Genomic DNA, 13,999 nt, shown 5'->3' on the forward strand with positions numbered 1-13,999 from the left:
TGGTTTTGGTTGGGGGGAGGGGGCGGTTTGTAAAAATTCTAACAGACTTATTTTGTGTAGAAAGAATTACATTTCAAGATGGATTGAGCTGTGAGTTGTGGAAATACGGGTTTTCTCCATGTATGCTCTTTACCCCTCTCTGACACCTGACACTTTTTGCCATGAAAACAAATGTGTTGGGGGCTTTTAATAGGCTTCTAACATAAGTATATGAATAGCATGGCTTCTAGCTAAGCTGGGATCTGCAGGTTTTCACAGTTTCTATGATGTGAATGACCACAGATAATATCTAATAAACCAAACTCTTAGGAAGAGCAGTTTATAATATTTACATTTTTCAAGGAGATCTATATCTTTGTCAAAACCTGATGAAACTGATTTTAAAAGATTTGAAAACTCCAGGTAAAGAAATTAGAAGTAGGATCATTGCTTAATAAATTTAATTATAAAAGAGAAGTCAAATAAAAAAAAAAAAAACAAACAAAAAAAACCACCACAACTTGCTTAACAGATGGTTCTTCTAATTTGAAATGTAGGAGCATACGGTAGCTCTCAACTGCCCTTCATTAAGAAACACAGCCCTCATTTTAGACCCAAATCTCACACCAGCCCACTCAGATCTGCTGTTCTCACATATATTACTGTAAATTATTTACATCAGATAAGATAAATCATGAAAACAGGACTGATCAGAAGTGTTATTTATTAGCTGGAAAGACTGAATTTCCAAAACTGCTCAGAATCCTATAACTTCTCTTCCAGCCTTTAAGTGAGGGTCAGGTATCCCTCACAAATTAACACTGACCAATCCTTCTTATTCTCACCTCGAACTAGTGAGCACACAGTGGTCTTGTACCTCTGGTTTCATTTCAAAGGAGCTGGATGAATATCACCTAATTTAAATGTCCATAGTGCAGATACCAATATCTGAACTAATCAAAACAGAGTCTTTCTATGCACAATGGAGACAGAAAGATACCTCTAAGTCCACAGTTCAGCTGAATTGTTTTAGACTACTTCAGGATGATAAGAATTTTTCCCCAGAAGTACCTATTTCTGTACGTTGAGCAGGGTATCTAATGTCAGTAGCTCAGATGTAAACATTTATACTGGAGACGAGCAAAGTTAAGTGAGAAGAATCCCACCCTATATGGCTAGGAAATTGTCAGAATGTCTGAAAAATTGGCTTTCTTTTTCTTTTAGTAATCTATATTCTAAATACATATTTTTAAACTGCTCTAAACAACATTATCAGCGTGTCTCTTATTTAATTTTCATCTCGCAAAATATTTATATCACAGAATCATCTAGGTTGGAAAGGACCTTGAAGATCATCCAGTCCAACCATTAACCTAACACTGACAGTTCCCAACTACACCAGATCCCTGAGTGCTATGTCAACCCGACTCTTGAACACCTCCAGGGATGGGGACTCCACCACCTCCCTGGGCAGCCCATTCCAACGCCTAGCAACCCGTTCTGTAAAGAAATGCTTCCTAATATCCAGTCTAAACCTTCCCTGGTGCAACTTGAGGCCATTCCCTCTTATCCTATTGCTTGTTACTTGGTTAAAGAGGCTCATCCCCAGCTCTCTGCAACCTCCTTTCAGGGAGCTGTAGAGGGTGATGAGGTCTCCCCTCAGCCTCCTCTTCTCCAGACTAAACACCCCCAGTTCCCTCAGCCGCTCCTCGTACGACCTGTGCTCCAGACCCTGCACCAGCTTCGTTGCCCTTCTCTGGACATGCTCGAGTCATTCAATGTCCTTTTTGGAGTGAGGGGCCCAAAACTGAACACAGGAATCGAGGGGAGGCCTCACCAGTGCAGAGGACAGGGGTAAGATCCCTTCCCTGTCCCTGCTGGCCACGCGATTGCTGACACAAGCCAGGATGCCATTGGCCTTCTTGGCCACCTGGGCACACTGCTGGCTCCTGTTCAGCCGGCTGTCAATCAACACCCCCAGGTCCCTCTGTGACTGGCAGCTCTCCAGCCACTCCTCCCCAAGCCTGTAGCGCTGCTGGGGGTTGTTGTGGCCCAAGGGCAGTCCCCGGCATTTGGCCTTATGGAAACTCCTGCAGTTGGCCTCAGCCCATGGCTCCAGCCTGTCCAGGTCTCTCTGCAGAGCCTCCCTACCCTCGAGCACATCAACACTCCCACCCAGCTTGGGGTCATCTGCAAACTGACTGAGGGTGCACTCGATCCCCTCGTCTAGATCATCAATAAAGATGTTAAACAGGAGTGGCCCCAACACCGAGCCCTGGGGGACACCACTCGTGACCGGCCACCAGCTGGATTTAACTCCGTTCACCACAACTCTCTGGGCCCGGCCATCCAGACAGTTTTTTACCCAGCAAAGCGTGTGCCCATCCAAGCCATAAGCAGCCAGTTTCACCAGGAGAATGATGTGGGAAATGGTGTCAAAGACCTTGCTGAAGTCAAAGTAAACTACATGCACATCCTTTCCCTCATCCAATCAGCAGGTCGCCCTGTCATAGAAGGAGATCAGGTTTGTCAGGCAGGACCTGCCTTTCATAAACCCATGCTGACTGGGCCTGAGCATCTGGTTGTCCCTCATGTGTTGTGTGATGGTACTCAGGATGAGCTGCTCCATCAGCTTCCCGGGCACTGAAGTCAAGCTGACAGGCCTGTAATTTCCTGGATCATCCTTCTGGCCCTTCTTATAGATGGGCGTCACATTGGCCAATTTCCAATCAGTCGGGACCTCCCTGGTCAGCCAGGTCTGCTGGTAAATGCTGGAAAGCGGCTTGGCGAGCACCCCAGCCAGCTCCTTCAGCACCCTCGGGTGTATCCCATCCGGTCCCATAGACTTGTGTGTGTCTGTGTGATGCAGCAGGTCACTGACTGTCTCCTCCTGGAATGAGGGGGGTTGTTCTCCCAGTCTCTGTCTTCTGGCTGAGGAGGCTGGATTCCCTCAGTGCAACAGGTCTTGTTATTAAAGGCTGAGGCAAAGAAGGCATTAAGCACCTCAGCCTTCTCCTCATCACTCGTTGCCATGTTTCCTCCTGCGTCTAGCAAGGGATGGAGTTTCTCCCTGCTCTTTCTTTTGCTACTGACACATTTATAGAAACATTTCTTGTTATCCTTGACTGCTGAAGCCAGTTTAATTTCTAGCTGGGCTTTAGACCTCCTGATTTCCACCCTGCTTAGCCTCGTGGCGATTTTGTAATCATTGTGAGTGGCTAGCCCCTTCTTCCAAATTTACTCTGATGTAACTTCTAGCAAAATAAGAAGAAAGTCTTTGTGGACTTCAGGACAAGTTCTGGGAAGAACTGTAATGTGTGTATAATATACACATATGCATGCATAGAATGTTCATCTGCCATCAGTGATGACTACATTTAAATTTGAATTAAAATTGTGTATCAGCTTTCCAACCCAGACAGTCTCACAGCTTTCTAAATACTTCTTTGTATTTTGTCTAATCTGGTTATTTTTGCAAAACAAGGTTGTTATTTTTGGATTTAAAATTTGAGCAAAATAGCTTTATTCTTTTCAAAGTCATGCAGTAGGAAAATTGATGTGATCTCACTGTAAAATGCTTTCTACATTTGACTATATGTGTATGTGGTGTGTTTCTTCAACAGCACAGAAATGACTGAAGCCAGAAATTTGAAGTTATTCATACATAACTTCATGCTTTAGGCATTTACAAATAAAAATGGATATGCAATATAGAAGTTACAAACACCTTAAAATAAAACTAGTCCTGCGGATTGTGACTAAAAAACCAAGAATTACTGAAACATATAGCAGATGATGTGCTGGTTTTGGCTGAGATAGAGTTAATTTTCTTCATAGTAACTAGTCTGGGGCTATGTTTTGGATTTATGCTGGGAACAGTGTTGATAATTCAGAGATAGTTTACTTATTACTGAGCAGTGGTTACACAGAGTCAAGGATTTTTCTGCTTCTCACACCAACCCACTAGTGAGTAGGCTGGAGGTGGGCAAGAGATTGAGATGGGACACAGCTGGTACAGCTGACCCCACTTGACTAAAGGGATATTCCGTTCCATATGATATCATTCTCAGCAATAAACTAGGGGCAAGGTTTTCCATGGGACTGCAGCTCAGGGACTGCCTGAGCATTGGTAGTTTGGTGGTAGAGCAATTTTTAAATTTTCTTCACTCATCTTTCTGGGGTTTTATTTTCTCTCTTTGTTATCTTCCTTTTCATTGCAAATTATTATTACTACTACAATAACAACAGCAACAACAGTAATAACAATAACAACAACAACAAAAAATTTGTTATTATCATATAGTAATATTTTTGTTGTGGTGGTGGTTGTTGTTGTTATTATTTATTTTATTTTAGTTATGTCAATCCATGAGTTTTCTCACTTTTATCCTTTCAGTTGTCTTCCCCCATCATGCTGGGGGGAGTGAGTGAGCGGCTGTGTGGTGCTTAGTTACCGGATGTGGTTAAACCACAAACAGTGTTTTCTGGCACCCAACATGAGGCTTCAAGGTTTTGAGATAATAACAGATTGACCAGAGTGTATTAGAAGGGATTTATATCTGTTAACACTGCAGGTCACAATATTGATTTATCTCTTCTTAGTATTAGTTTATCTGATCTGCACCATGTTCTTTTGTTTTGTTGTATATGTTCAAGACTGTTGTTAGATTTTGCAGTTTGCAGTGCTCTGTAGTGATTAGTGATGTTTTGCCTGGGTGATTTTTTATTAAAATGCTGACCTTGAGCTTAATCTGGTATTTTGGATCTGTACTGAAGCCATTACTGTACTTTGGGTATCATCTCATGCAGACAATTAAAATTTATATTTCTTCCTCTGAGAGTTTTTTGTGGAGGAAATACAGAATGGCACTTTTGCTACCTTCTTCTGTGATATTTTCTCCTTCATTACAGTAACTTCTCAGTATCTTGAACATCCCTGGGTAGTTAAAATACTGCTATTGGCATTTCTTAGGAATATTGTTTCAGTTCTCTCTCACGTTATCAAGCAATTTAAAAATATGATCCAGGCTCTGTGAGAATATGGACACAGGTGGCACAGCATGTGGGAGAACATGGACAGGTATCTAGAGAGCTTCTTACTTCCAGTGCTCTGGAACTTTACTGCTGAGCAGGTACAGAATCCTGATAAAGTGATAGAACATTTTAAAATAAAATGCTGTGCTTTTCCAAAAAGGCACAATTTACCTCACTGTGCTGGGTCCTGGCCAGCATCTGCAAAACATTGCTTGATATTATGTAACACCCTCAGGAAGAAGATAGGGAAAGCAAAGCAAAAGACGTTATGGCTAAACCAGACACTGTATCAGTCACCCCATAACTAAAAAGAAACAGTGGGAGCAGAAGTCAGATCATTTAGTAAGGGATGAAGAAGCTTCTGCTAAGAAGGAGAAGGAGAAAGAATCACAAGAGGCAGCCTTTTTTGCAGCAGAGAGTCACAAGAACAGGAAGAGACTGAAATAATAAACGAGACAGAAAGCACCCACTCACTATCCTTAAGTGACCTTCAAGATATGCAAAAATATTTTAGCTGTCAACCAGGTGAGCTAATTCTCAGCTGGTTACTCTGATGCTGAGATATTGGGGTCAGTAGTCAGGAATTAGAGGGTAAGGAAGCCTGGCAGCTAAGATGCCTTATTAAGGATAAGGCCACTAACAAAGGGATTGGAAAAAAGACAGGTGTCCCCTGTCTTCGGTGGTGACTCCTGTCAACTGTAAAGGACAGGTATCCCTTCAAGGAAGAACCTGCAAATTCTAAAAGCAAATGGACAAACATTGAGGGAGGTATCCAGTATCTGAGGGAATTACCTGTAGTGCAAGTGATCCATAACAACCTGGATGACAACCAGGCATCTGAAGACACACATTAGATCTGGTGCTCATGGTCCATGTGACAAAAGTTTGTATGAAATGCACTGATGTCATACACCCACATCCTGGCAATGAGTTGGAAGACTTGAAGGCACCAACTATAGATGAACTGGCCGGACGACTCTGAGAATACAAAAATAGCCTTGCTTCCTCCATGTGGGCCTGTTTCTTGGCTGTAGTCAGACTGGACCAAAAAATGTCTGATCAAGATGAGAAGAGTAGATCTTCCTCACGCACTCCAGTCAAGGTCTCAGATATTAAAAGCCAGCCTTTTTCTGTTCAGTGGAAAGTGTACCAGTGGTGCACACCACGTGCAAGTTTGTGGTTCTTTCTACATGACCAGAGGAAGGACATGAGGAAGTGAGATGGTGAACCTACCTGGAGACTAGACGCTCAGGTACAGAAACTTCAAGGAAAAACAGCAACGAGAAAGCATCCATCCAGGAAAATTATTGCTTTAGTGTTTGTTGGACATCATAGAATTGCTGATCGTATTTCTGACCCTGATGGACTTCTGTTTTGCAGTTACAAAAAATCAAGTAATGAAGACTTCAACCAGGAGTGGAGGGGTCCTGCCTTTGGCCAGTCAGAGGAGAGGGACAGTGTGGATTCATCAGCCCCATGGAAGTTTAAAGCTCTAGTGGACACGGGGGCACATTGTACTCTAATACCATCAGACTACAAAGGGGCAGAATCCATCTGTAGTGATGGGAGGATTCCAAGAACAGTCTGTGTTGGAGGCTGAGGTAAGCCTAACTGGGAATGAGTAGCAAAAGCATCCTGTTGTGACTGGTCTGGAGGGTCCTAGACATAGACTAGCTCAGGAGAGGGAACTTCAAAGACTCAAAAGGATACCGGTGAGCTTTTGGCATAGCTGCCTTGAGTACATAGAAGATTAGACACCTGTCTAGTTTGCCTAGTCTCTCAGAGGATTCATCTGTGGTCGGGTTGCTGCAGGTTAGAGAACAGCTGGTGCCAACTGCTACCATGACAGTGCACTGGTGACAATATCTCACCAGTCAAGACTCCCTGGTTCCCATCAATAAATTGATCTGATAGCTGGAGAATCAAGGAGTTATCAGTGAGGCTCATTCACCCTTTACAAGTCCCATATGGCCAGTGCAAAAATCTGAAAATACTTTTTGTCCACACTGAGCTCTTCTATGTAAAGACATAAGTTTCAAATAAACGATAAAAAAAAAAAATTTCTTAGGATATATTAGAGATTCAGTCTCTTCACATTTAATAGTCTGAATCAAAGGGAAAATATTTGTCTAACAATTAAAATAGATATTATTCATTAATTTATTTAGTGACAGACCTGTGAAGTGCTTTCTATAATAAAAATGAGTCCTTTGTCAACAAATAGGAGTCCTTTGGTAAACCGGATATTGTACTATGCAGGCACATATAGCATCAATGCTGCTACAGCATATACTTCTAGGAATCAAAACCACAGCAGAGGGAAAGGAAATAGGGGATGCAGTAGAGATTAGCCTGAGGATGTTGGAGTGATCTGGTTGTGTTGTAAACTGTAGAGGGATGAGGGAACACCGAATTATTGCTGGAGTGATAAGGCTGGGGGTGGGATTTAGTAGATGCAAATTACCAATCTACACAAAGCCCAGAAATGACAATAAAAGGCATTACACTGAGAATTTTATAAAGTTCAGCCAAGCCAATTTTTTTTTTTTTTTTTTTCCCCCAGAACCAGTCCCAAGTAGATGACTATTGAAAATGAGAAGGATCTCTGATAGTTCTATTGAATATTCTCTTAATTTTCACCAATTCATACTGATAGATTGCATGAGAAAGACATGGCTTATGTGTCATCAGTAACCTTCAGAGGATTTCTGTTTTATGAACTTTTCCAGCCTTCACTTCTACCCATTTCAGCTTCAACATCTACAGGTTTGCTTAGCTTCTCCCACTTACCCTGACACTATCAGAAGAAACATGTCTTCTTGAAATTAAGAACCAACAAATTTACAGCTGTCAAATGCTGCTTTCAGCTGATATTCCCTGGTTCTACTGCAGGAATAAACAGTAGACAGCTGATTCCTCTCCACTTTCCATGCTACTAATGATTTTATAGATGTCCACTGTAGTCTTTTCTGTTGCCCGTTTTCCAGAATGAAGAGCTGTGATTTTGAAGTTCAGTTTAAAGAAGCCATTCCTTACATCTGGTCATCCTTCACACCTTTCTCTGAATCTTTTCCTTTTCTACTACATTCTTGTAGAGAAGGAGGTTAAGAACTATACAGAGCATAAAAGGTACTATTACATATTTTAATTACATTACATTAGGAGATAATATACTACTGTGTAATACATACTATTATATAATGTGTGTTATTAAAGAGACACTAAACTGTACATTTACACTGTTTGTAGAATAACTCTTAGCCCTCTAGAGTTATAATTTGATTAATGCATTGCAGCTCAGAAATGGCTAAATAACAGATCAGAGACTATTATAAATTATTTGACGAATATTGGTAGAAGTGTCACAGATGTATGAAGCAAACATTTATTCTTGGAGTGCATATTTTACATGGATGGAAAAGCCAGATAATAAGGGTGTGTAAAATATTTCTATAATTGATTGTGCTTACTTGGGATTAGTGCAGAAATAAAATAAATTTGACCTACAGTGAATAATAATGAAGGAAATGATACAATGTCTTACAAAGATGTTAAAAGAGGAAACAGGACAATAAAAATGAGTAGAAATCAGTGAAGTAATAGAAAAAGTTCATCCAACCTAATAAGTGTAACAAGCATTTTATAGCAAATAGAAGTCAGCCTAAAATACTCTATTGCTACTCTATTGTTTGTAATCTCCATGTTTTCTATACTATTCCTATGATTGTATCTTTTTTTTCCTTTATTTTATACTTTTACACTTTTATGTGTGATTATTTTATAGGTTTTTTGGTTTTTTTCTATTCAAAACTAGATGTTTTCTATTTGGTTCTCTTCTGCTTCCTTCAGCTCTGCTTATATGCATACCATTGTTCTCCCCTCTTCATTTACTTTATTTTGAATAAAGTATTTGATGTGTTTGCACCTTTGTGTGTATTTACACCTTCTTTGCATTCTTTCACATATTTACACTTCTCCTGTGTGCATTCTATTTTTCTAATGCTTCGACCATTTCCTACTTGCACACTTTTCCATTCACTTTTTATCTTTTACCAATTTTATCTCTCCCTTTCTACCTCCGGATAAAGTAATACATAATACATATTTTATTCTCCAACCATTTGTTATACAACTAATCTTTCTCCAGTTATTCTACCGTGTTACAGTTACCTCAGAACTGATATTGGCTTGTTTTGGACCACTTTAGAATTTCAATATTTGCTTCACTAATGTTTCCTTCTCTTCTATTTTTCAGCATATACCAGTAAAGCACAAGATTATTTTATTTTTAAATGTATGACAAGGCAAAGCGATCAAAAACCAAAAGAATGAAAAGAAGTTATGTGTCAGTGTCACATCAAAATGTGCTATAAAAAGCATCATCAAAACCGCATTGTCAGAAATCTGCAAAAATGAAAGAAGGAGGGTTTTTTTTAAAAAAAATATTTTATTTTACTGTACTTTACTGAATATGTGAAGAATCCTGATATTCCACAAAGATGAGAGGTTCATGTGAGAGGCATTATTTGATAATGGATATAGAGCAAAGATGAAAACCTGACCAAAAAGAAAAATAAATTTTCTAAGCAATTTAAAATAAATAAATTATGAGCATCTATTATGCTCCAAGTATTGTTCTGCTAAAAGTGCAGAAAGTTTATAATGAATACAAGTTAGACCAATAAATTGGATATTCACTAATATTTCTTTGGTGCTACTGAAAATAACAGCAACAAGCAATAGAGCCAGTGCCTCTAAAAAGCTAAGGAATATTGCTAAGTAAAGCAATTCAAACTGCTTTTACACTGGTCACTCTGCATAAGTGGTCTCAAACACACAGTGAATCATGAAAAATTTACACAGCTATTTTGTTGTGAAGCCAAGCCTATCCTTAACTATGAACTATGGAAGGTAAGAGCACAAATTAGTTTAGAGGTAAAGTATAAAATTAAACACTGACAGAATTACTAGGTATGCATGAAAAACAAATTATTAGGCTGTTGTTGATATACTCCACAGGCAAATGATGTAAGTAAAATCTTGCTTAATGTTGTTTTCTGAACAATTTATGTTAATGAACAAGTCTTCCCAAACAGTACCAGTGAACAATCTTTATCTAATTCATATTTATTCAGGAAAATTCTTTCATTCAAATAAATTGTATCTAAAATGTAGGTCTGAAAAAAGAAAAGATTACTTGTGTCATAAGACGAGAATATCCTTATGGGGGAGAATAAATGTTCTTTTAAAGCAGTATCCTGTCTCCAGCAGTGACCAGTTGCAAATGCATGAGGGAAGAATATAAGAAAAAGAGCTTGCATTCCTTCTATATTTGCAGTTTTCAATAACCACCAGATCCTGAGCTAAAGGGTGCATCTGGACCACCTCTGCATGGCCAAGAATCATAATCAAGGTCATTTGATGATGATTGTTAAGCCATGCAGTGTTTAACTCTTATTGTTTTTAAAGGTCATCTTAATTTTGTTACTTCAGTCATGTATAAAGATTTCCTTCTCTGTGACTTTTTAAGACATTCTTCTGAAAGTTGTTACCTGTGGTTAGCCTTCACTCTATGCCAAGGAGTTTTACTTGATTGCTTTATCTGGAAAATTTTCTTTTTTCATCCCTTTGTAATATTTAAGATCTTTTCACTAAAAGGAATGCAAAAGAAGTTGGCAGACTGCAAAGGAAAGAAAACACATTTCTGTACCAACTCTCTTACCATCAGAAAGGGATTCTCTGTTACATTCCCCACAAATAAACTAGCCATCTTTTTTTTTTTTTTTTTTTTTTTTTTTTCTCATCATAGTATCTTTCTCTTGTCCCTACTAGAACAGTTTGTTTCCTATGTTGTTTCATGTATGTTTTCCAGATACCAGAGCCATCTGGATTTGGGACATTTTAGTCAAATCTCTCACACTTAAACACACCTTATGAACAGTCCATCATGTTCTTTGTACTTTGTAGAAATACATTGAGTCAATGCAGAATAAAACTATGCACAACAGCTGTACGAATTTTATTATACATGAATAAAACTCTGTTAGCATATGAATAATTACATACTCAGCTGCCTACTGACAAACAAAATATGCCATTCTTTGTCAAGATTACAGAATAAAACATGAAGAGTTTCTTCAGCTTACTACTTTAAGACAAATGACTCCTAAAATTTCTGAAGAAAAAAAGAAATATTTTAATCTTGAAAGACAACAGTATTTTTATACTTCCAAAATGTTTTACTCCAGTTGACCTATTTTCAAAATAAGCTTCTTAACTAATTCTTACATTGCCTAGTATGTTGTATTGTTTTTTTTACAATAGATCTAGACTTTCATTCTATATATAAATGTAAATGTACATATGACTATATATATACATAAATACATATATTGAGACAAAATATTAGTTAAAATAAGTTAATTTGATGCAAGACTGTTAATACTGTAGTAATATGAGTACAGTGCACACACATAACCACATATACATATACACATATATAAAAATAAAAATACTGGTACATGCTGAAGGTGGAAAAGAGAACATGTTAACTGCTTGTAGTTAAAAATGAACTTATTTTTATTCTTACCACAGGCATTCATTTTTCTAGAGTGGATTTAATGTAATAAAAACTTGCAAATAAACAAATGATAAAATCAGATGCATAAAGTAAGTCACCTAAATAGCCTAATAGATTGGTCTTTTGGTCATTGATGATATTATATTGTGGTCTTTTAAAAAAGAGCATCATACTCTTGGTCTTTTTGTCATTGATAATATTATATTGTGGTCTTTTAAAAAAGAGCATCATACTCTTTTAAAGACAATTATATTTAAAAAAATATTATTTCTCTGAGAACCCTATGACAAATATTGATCTGATTGGTTTCTTGATCTCTGTTAGCACCTGATAATAGAAAGAGAAATTAGAACTGACTCCCCTGTGTAGGTTTTACAACTATTACATCTCAGATATCAGTAACACAGACCATTTTGCCCAGATGTTTGATACCTATACAGTCTTGTCTGTTAGTCTGTCAGTCACTGATTCCAAGGCTGTGTCTCATCCATTCAGTTCTGCATTTTCCTTTCTCACAACACATTCTGTGAAATCCTGTAAATTACTTCACTGCATAACTGAACTTTACCCCAACTCCAGTTAATTAAATCAATAGTAAGCCCTGTGCTTTGCACAAGAAATACTGATGGGCATTGACTGACAGCACTGGCTTTATAAGACATCCCAGAGTAAGGCTTTGTATGGCAAGTTATTTCTTTTTCCTTCTCTTCATCACAGTCGCTGACATTTTGGCTATATCTAGTGTGTGACAGTGATTCAGCCAGGGCAGTACCATGGAGTGTAATAAGAAAGCAGGAAGGCATTGTCTGTGACTGAAAGCCCCTAGTGAGAGCTACAGTGAGTAAACAGGCTTGCTGCTGCTAACTTGTTGGAAAAATTTAACCGTAACAACAAGAACAAAGTGATACTTCTTAAAATTCTTTAGATAATGCTCTGTAAAGAAACCTAAGTGCCTACAGTGTCACTGTAATCATGGTATTTTTCCCTGAAAATTTGAGGAATTAATTATCAATTATCTTTGTGTATAAAGTTCTGAAGATATATAGTCATATATTCAGAGGTTGCAAAGGTGAAATAAGAGACAGATTGCATCCATTTCCCAAGAGATGCACAGCAGCTATTCTTCCTAGACAGAGGAAACTGTTTTGAAATATTAATTTTAAACAAATCTTTTAATTACAATAAAAAGATGACATTTATATTCATATATGTTATATCTAGAAATATTTGCATAGGAGCAATAATTTTTTTTTTTTTTTTTTCTGTAGAACACGTATCTCCTAGATTGTTCAAATGAATGAAAGGTTTGACTTGGAAAATGTGTAAGAAAGAGAAAAACTTAGTTGAATTATCCTGGTTATAAGGGTTGTATCACTGTCAATCATCACAGCAGAGCTCTTAAAGTGTGTATGAAAGAATGTTTCAATAAAATATCTGGAGAAACAGTAGATATTTTTTCTCTTTTTCTCCTAAAATATTTTATTTTATCCAAAGCTTCTACTTCTAATGTTTACAGAAATAACTAATAATCCTCCTTTAAAAGAAATGGTTCAACTGTCTTTAATTAAAGTTTTATTATGCTCCCATCCTATTTTTAGGAGGTTATAACTGAAATAGTTTAACATTCACATTGTTATTATCTGTGCTAGATGACTGCCTTAGCCCGATTTTACTTATTTTCAGTTTCTGGGATGATTTCATCCTGAATAGCCCAGCTTTTTCTCTGAGGCTCAGCAAAATAGGTTATTTAAATATAAATAAATACTAGGTCACCATGACAGTTTCTTTGATGCTTTTTTTTATTATCTTTTAAACTGCTACTTTGAATGATAACACATTTTTTAATGAAAGAGACTTGTTGAAATTTGATAGTTGAAATTTCAAAAGAATCCAGTATTTCTTAAGACACCAAAGCCTCTCCGGATCATGGTTATAGCAAAAATAACCAGATGTCCTTCCCAGAGTTTCTGAATAAGTTGCAAACTTCACAGATGCAGTTCCCAAATTGCACTTGATCATCCATCCTCCAGGCAGAAAAGTGGAGGTGTGTCAGTCTCTGCATCCTCATATCACATCTATGTTGTTCCAGACAAGACGGGCAGAAAGTAAGTGCATGTTACTCCAATTATTATAATGGCCATAAGGTATTGATCTGTAGGCAGCACGGATGCTGAAGACACCCAACTCGACCCAGATCCTTGAGTCATATGTCATACAGAAAGAAGGAATGAGACAAGGAATTTAGAAAGCTTTATGGTTTCTAAAATGGGGTCTGAAAGCGGAGAAGAAATTAAGTGAAAGCTGGAGTGGTACTGAAAAATAGTCCCAGTATTAGCAAAATACGAAAAGTAATTCAGAAGAATGGATCACAAGAAAAGCAATTAAAAACGACACAACTCACCCCCC

The sequence above is a fragment of the Athene noctua genome, chromosome 1 (assembly GCF_965140245.1).
Source record: "Athene noctua chromosome 1, bAthNoc1.hap1.1, whole genome shotgun sequence".
NCBI classification, from domain to species: domain Eukaryota; kingdom Metazoa; phylum Chordata; class Aves; order Strigiformes; family Strigidae; genus Athene; species Athene noctua.